Consider the following 7,716-nt stretch of genomic DNA (forward strand, 5'->3'; position numbering starts at 1 on the left):
CTGATAGGGAATCAATCCAAGATGATGAAACTGGTGGAAATTTACTGTATGCTTAGGGTTTTCAGTGAGATGTGTAAGAACCTCTTATGAAAATGGAATGTGAAAGATATGGAGACGGAGAGGGTAAGAACCTATCTGTTTTGGTTTTGATCTTTGGATTCATAAAACCCCACAATCCTTGTTCACACTATTAAATCTGTTAGTTACTTGGTTGGAGTGTTCTTGGTAATAGAGAATTGTTCATTTGTAGAGAGAAGAACAAAACTAAAACTGTCATGTAGTAAATTAGTTTTTAATGAATTAGTTATATATGATATTTAATTAATTTATAAGGGTATATATGATATTTGTAATTTTGTATGGGTATATAAATGATATTTTTAATATTTATAAGGGGCATATATGAAATTGCCAAAAAGAAAAAAATAAAACAGAAATAACACGGAAGAAAGTGACGCTTTTTATATTTTTCTTAATAGCAGCCTGCTGGCCTTATAATCTTTGTTTATGTTTTCATTCACGTCGTTGGTCTTCTCCTTGAATTCTCTCTCTTCAGTTATTGATTCATCATCTTCTTCTTCACTTGAATACTATTCTTCCAATCAGGTATATTTCAATCTGAATATTTAGTAATGAGTTGAAACATATACTACTCTTCTTTCACTTCCTTCCATTTGTATTTCAGTATATCATCTCTTATTTGTTGTTATAGTCTTTAGTGTAGGTGTAAAAAATGTTATGGATCCACCATAAGAATTAATAATATTAGACAGTTATGATTTGTAGCTAATTCCCATATGGTGTTGATTTTCTCAAACTAGTGTTGTTAATTTCAATCCTGATCAAGAACATCTAGTTTGTGGTCGATCTGTCCATCACAGTCAGTTTGGTTTTAGTTCAAGGTGTAAATTCAACCTAATTACAGATAACCAAAGTAGCTAAAATTGTTCTCATATTGTTTGTTACTTGATTTGTATACAGTATAACAAAGTCTAGCTACGATGAACATGATAACAAAATAAACTAAAATGTAATAAAGAAGAAAGTGACCTTAATTTATTTCCCTATTTTTACTTTTCTTATATTGGACAAACAGCAGACTGGCAGGGTCTTCTCAAATCTAAAAGCTACAGAAAAATGGCGTTGACCAAAGAGTTGGATCACCTTCATATACCATTTAAGGATTTAGAAATAGCCACTAAAAACTTCACTACACTTATTGGGAAAGGTGGCTATGGAAAGGTTTACAAAGGTGAGCTCTCACTTTTGGGTAAACTTACTACTGTTGCTGTAAAGAGATTAGATGCTATTGCTTCTGATCAAGGATTTAAAGAGTTTTTAACAGAGATTCATTTGCTCTCCCGATATAAGCATCCGAACCTTGTTTCCCTTCTTGGCTTTTGCCATGTAGGAAACGAAAAAATCCTTGTTTATGAGCACGCGGAGCATGGAAGCCTTGATAAGTTTTTAAGTATGAATGCACCGCTAACATGTAAGCAAAAGATTAACATATGCATTGAGGCAGCCTGCGGTCTGGATTATCTTCACAACCATATTGCAGAAAATCACAGAGTTATCCATAGGGATATAAAGAGTGCAAATATTCTGTTAGACCACAACTGGAAAGCTATGATTTCTGATCTTGGACTTTCCAAAATTGGCCTCGCAAACGAAAATGACACTTTCCTCATCACCAACGCTTGTGGTACACATGGTTATTGCGATCCCATATATATGGATACCGGGGTACTAACAAAAGAATCCGATGTTTATTCACTTGGGGTGGTATTGTTTGAAGTCTTGTGCAGGAGGTTCTGTATTATAGATGTACATGATGACCGGAGATTTCTAGCCCCTTTGGCCCGCCGGTACTATGAGAAAGGCAAATTACATGAGATTATCGATCCTGTTATGAAGGAGCATTTGCCACCGGATTCCTTGGAAATGATATTGGAGATTGCGCGTCAGTGCTTATGTAATAATCGAGAAGAACGACCCTAAATCGGTTTGGTGGTGGAGAAACTTAAGGAAGCTGCGGAAGGGCTGGTAAGTTTGATTATGTAAAAAGAATGTGCCAATTTAGTGGGCATGAATTCAATACAATTTTCTAAAACTATGCTGATCCACACCAAAAAACATGGGATTTTTCTTGTGATTTTAAAGAGAGTGATTCCATATCTGATTACATGTTTGTTTTTTATTTTCATAAAATTCCAAATTTCACCATACTCAATGGAATTAGCTTAATGTGTAGGAGACGAGCATTCACTACCCAAAACAACAGTTATCTGGCTTCTGGTACCAAGAAGAAAAACTAGGCATTTTCGGGCTGAATGGTCATATCGAAAGCCTGGTGAGACGGCTCACACATCAAACCGAAATGTTCGTCCCGATTGTCGGTGCAGAAGGCTCTGGGAAGACCACACTTGCCCGTGCGGTTTATGTGAACAGAAAGACAAAAGTGCACTTTGAATTCCAGTCATGGATTTCTGTGACAGAGGAGTATACGGCTGAGCGTATCATACCCAGCATTTTAAGAAGTATGTATATGGTGAATGGTAGGAGGTACCTGATTGTAATTGATGGTGTTGGGAGTTATGGTGTTCTTATAGATCTAAAAAACTCATTCCCAGATGAGAAAAATGGAAGTAAAGTAATCTTTACGTCTCAGAGCAATTCCACAGAAGATGGAGTTAAAACCACATATTATGAAAAAGTTAAATGATGAGGAAAGCTGGAAAATGTTTGTGAACAAGGCTGGAAAGGAAAAGGAAGCTGATCGAATTGCTGCCACGCTGAAACGTAAGATCTTAACCATATGCAACGGCTCGCCTCAAAACATTGTCTTAATGGCGGTGCTGCTTTCGAATAACGAAATAAGAAGATGGCCATCGGTGATTGACGATGGTCGATGTCCCAATGATATTCTCAGAATCTGTTATAACAACCTGACCATCCCAAAAGATGACAACTCAAAGCTTTGCTTATTATACATGGTTCTTTTCCCTAAAGATTATGACATTCCGGTACGGCGGTTGCTTCAACTATGGCTAACTGAGGGTTTTGTGAGGAGAGAACACAAAGACCAGTTCCCCGAGGATTTGGCAGAAAATTGTTTTGAGAAACTGGTGGGCCGTAATATTATTCAGATAACCAAACTAAGATCTGACAACAGCCCGAGACGATGTCGTTTAGTTTCTGTTTTTCACCGGTTTTTGTTGCCAAAAGTCCAAGATATCGGCCTGTTCTGCATCCAAAGGGGTTCAGAAAACTTTGAACATGCAGCGGGTCCGTTTGGTGTGGAACGCTTGGTTCAACACATAAGCACCCCAGAAGCGTTTGCCCGTCAACAAGCACAGGTAGAGGTTGATCCGCCTCTTTTGTGGTCATATCTATCGTTTAACTTCCAACCAAAAAACATGTCAGAAAAACAAGTGGGGATGGTTTTGGGTAGAATTATTAGAAGTGATTTTGCATTGTTGAGGGTGCTTGATCTTGAAGGGGTGGGCATAACGAGTCTGCCTGATAAACTCGGTCACTTGCGCCTTTTGAGGTACCTAGGACTGAGGTGGACTTTCTTGGAAAGTCTCCCTAAATCTGTGGGAGATCTATCGTATCTAGAAACCTTAGATGTAAAGCACACTCGTGTTGATAGTCTACCTGACTCCATTTGGAAGCTTAAACGCCTTCGTCATCTCAATCTCAACAACATCCGGTCATCGATGTCGCCTATAAGTTCTTCAAGTCTAGTAACCCTATGGGGACTGGTTTTGGATAAGAAAGCATCTGCTACTCAAGATTTGGGGAAGTTGAAAGAGCTTCGAGAGCTGGGTATTAAGTTTAGTTTAGACAAAAGTCAAAGTGTGTTGCTTGATAGGATTGTGAAGCTTGTCAAACTTCAGTCTTTGGGGTTGACTTCAGTCGATGGCATGGGTCAGCCTTCGGATCTAGTTTTGAAGCCGCTAACCAACTTAAGCAAACTCTCTAATCTTAATCTTTACGGAAGGTTACAAAAACTACCTGCGCTGAATGAATTCCCACCATTCGTTAAGGTTCTTACATTGTCCCTTTCTAAGTTACAAAAGGATCCAATGGAGACATTAGAACAGCTTCCTTGTCTGATCATGTTGAGGTTGCTGGAGGAGTCTTTCACGGGGACGAGAATGGTTTGTCATCGAGGCGGGTTTAAGAAACTGGGAGTGTTGAAGTTGTGGAAACTGGAGAATTTGGAAGAGTGGGATGTGGAGGAAGAAGCAATGGAGAGGCTTAGAGAAGTTGAAATTAGAAGATGTCATAGGTTGAGCAACATCCCATGTAGAATACTGCAGAAACAGAAGGGTTTGAAGGAATTAATATTAACAGTCATGCCTGTTGAGTTTGTGGCAGAAATCAGGAAAAGAAAACCCAAGTACACATCTCTCACAATCAACTAATCTACATGCTCTTTCCTCTTTTATGCTGCCCATGAAGCCATGAACAGTTTTTCGTGGTAAGTATAAAATGAAAACTCATTTGAGTTGTGAAAACTCAAGAAAACCTATTCTTAATCATATGTTTTTAATTAATATTTAAATCTTATGGTCCATAATTAAAGTGAATAAAAAATGTAAATATAAATATAACTTTTTCTCTCTTCTGAAAACATATATAAAAATTAGTAAAAAAATGTTAAAAAATAGCAAAACATATTTTTTTATGTTTCGATGTTTTGTATTAAATATTACAACATATATTACATGTAACAAAAAAAAACGATATTACATAGGGTTTTCGCGGGTTTTCACAACTCAAGTGGGTTTTCATTTTAACTTTACCATATATATATATATATAGGGGAGAGATATTTTGAAAACCATGTTGAGTTTTAAGAACTTAAGAACTCAATTCTATGCCACACATTTAATTAAATGGATTGGAATATGTTGTTAAGATTAAATCTGGCAAAAAAGTCAAAGTATGAGAGAGAATAAATATGTAAGTGGTTACACTAACTTTTACGTCCGTTACACATGTGTAAAAAGTCGACTCGGTGCGTAAAAAATTCTGTAATTTTTTTACGTGTATGTAACTTACATATATTACGCATGTATAAAAAAAATTCAAAAAAAAATCGTTACACTGAGTTCTTTCGAGTTCTTAAAATTCAAAGGGGTTCTTAATTAAAATCTCTCATATGTATATATATATTTTTTACTTTCTCCCAGTATGTTGTTCAGCTTTTCTATTATTTTTTCTGGAGGACTATGAACATTTAATTATACTATCGGCCGACTGCTTTTATTTATCATATATGCTTGCATCACTAATACTGAATCGTCTATAAACATGGATGAAAAATAAAAATTACAACGGTGTCATTGCCAACCGTTGAAAAACATGTTAAACATCGTTATAAAATGAAGAATTTTTCAAATCCGTTATAAATTAGAAGGATACTAGCGTTGGTTACTAAACAAAAGTTTATATACCGGTTTTTAACTAGTATTTAAAACGGTGAGGAGTTCAACCGTTGAAACAAAATATGAAAAATATTGCTGTAAATGAACCAAAAGTTTATAATACCATTTTTTGGCGAGTATTTTATAGCGGTTAATAGTTTCAGCATAATGAAACATTCATGTTTTGCAAATGAACCTTTTCAATATTCATATCTTGTAGCAAAAATTATAAAACTAAATGGTTAAATATACTAAATATGCATCTTTCATTTCATAGTTAATTAAATATATACAGCTAAGCATAATAATACAAGAAAAAACAACAAAATCCCCAAAAATCCCTAAAACCAAACTAAATATGCATCTTTTATTTCATAGTTTATCCAGAAAATCGACCTTCATAGCTATGGTTTTTTTGATAGCCTTGTTAACTTCGTCAATAGCCTTGTTAATCTTCCCATCTTGTTAGATTTGGGATCTATAGTAAATCATATTTGGGAGGACAACAGTGCAGTTATTGACCTATCAAGTTGTTCCTTGTATGCATCGAGGCTGGAACGGGCGCTCTGATCGGCGAACTTTATAAGAGTTTGCATTGCTATTGTGGTCTTCGCATCATCGTCAACAGTCCTGATGAGGTGATCTCTCATCATGTTCTTAATTTTTGCATTAAAAGTTTGATGAGCCATTTTTGGTAATATTATAATTTTGTGGGTAGATATGTGAGATGTATTTTATATATAGACGCGTTATTTAATTCATGTCAGGCAATCGATAAGCCTACTACTAGTAAATATTTTGAGTTGCCAAAATTAATTACAAAAATCTTTGATTTGAAAACTTAACAGAGACTATAATTGCCTCAATGCTTTGACGATTAACTATTTAGCGCGAAATATTAAAAAATGTATTTTACATCGGGATTAGTTAAACCGTGTGAAGCTATTTATAACATTATTTTTATACCGGTTACATGCAAAACGTGTTTAAAAGTTCAACCTTTTACACCGTTTTTTATATTTAACGTTGTATTTCCTATTTGAAGTATAAAAATACACCGGTTTTTTTAAAACCGTTGTACCTAGTTTTGAAAATACTCACAAAATTTAACGGCTACTTGTAAACCGTTTTTGAAAGTTTAACATACTTACACCGGTTTTTGTGTTACCCGTTGTAACTATGAATTCGACGGTTCATATTCTTCTTTAAAAATGTTGTATTTTCAAGTTTATTATTTAAAAGCCGTTGAGGCAGTGCATTTATGATATAATTATTCTATTTAGCTCTATAAAAGGATACTACCAATCCAGATCAATTTCAAATCTTTCTTTATATAGAACAAAAATGCCTTCCTCATCTTCTTCTTCATCCTCTGTTTCCCAAAAAGAAATAATTGATAAAATGAGAGAGCAAGTTTTTAAGGAAACTTTACCCTTGATGTTCTTGACCTGAATAGGAAGCGGATTTTGGAAGGGAAAGATAAGAGGGATGAAATATTTCACCATTTTTTTGTGTTGATTCTGGAGTGGCTGATCTAGAAATGATCAAGGCCATTACCCATGCAATGCACTTAGTGCAATCCTCTAGGGATTTTAAGATGGATTTCATAAAATCATTTGTAGAAAAAATATTTTATGTTCCTTTATACAAAGATCTATAACCCTACTTATACGGGTAGCATATCTTGGTGTTAAATTAGTAGATACAAAAATTTGTTACCCGATCGAATTTGGGAGGCATGCCAATCTTTGTAATCCACCCTAATTGAGGTGGTATGCAGATCTTTGTAATCCACCCTAATTGAGGTGATATGCAGATATTTGAATCTTATTTATTTACTAGTTTATGCATGCTCATATAATGATTATCTACTAGTTTATGAAATGTAATCGTTAACTACCAATGTTTGTAATGTAATGGTCATATTTGTATTATTTATGCATGTTTGTTTGTGTTTGTTGAAGCAATGTAATGGTTCATTTGTCAACTACTAGCTAGCAATATAACAAATAAATGTGTTAGTTGAACCATAACCAAAATAGCAATAAAAATGTTATCCAATCTTTCCACATGAAAAATCATAACCATATACGTCATATTAACTCCAAAACCACCTGACGGTTTGTTCTTGAAATTTAAACACCTAGTACATTACTCGATCAGTTAGGCTAAACAATGTTGAGTTAAAAAAAATCAATAAGCAACGGTGACTTAACCAGTGTACTTTTCTTTACATTTTAACCGTTATAAGATTGTTGTGCTTCATTTTAACTATTGT

The 7,716-nt window shown here is 34.7% G+C and overlaps 1 pseudogene; it reads left to right on the plus strand.

Moving 5' to 3' along the window:
* Positions 1-1,137: 1,137 nt before the first annotated feature.
* LOC143574195 (uncharacterized) lies at positions 1,138-4,433 on the plus strand (annotated as a pseudogene).
* Positions 4,434-7,716: the final 3,283 nt, after the last annotated feature.

The sequence above is a fragment of the Bidens hawaiensis genome, unplaced genomic scaffold (assembly GCF_021521415.1).
Source record: "Bidens hawaiensis isolate Kalapana, Puna unplaced genomic scaffold, B.hawaiensis_p1.1 tig00026857_1, whole genome shotgun sequence".
In the NCBI taxonomy this organism is placed as follows: domain Eukaryota; kingdom Viridiplantae; phylum Streptophyta; class Magnoliopsida; order Asterales; family Asteraceae; genus Bidens; species Bidens hawaiensis.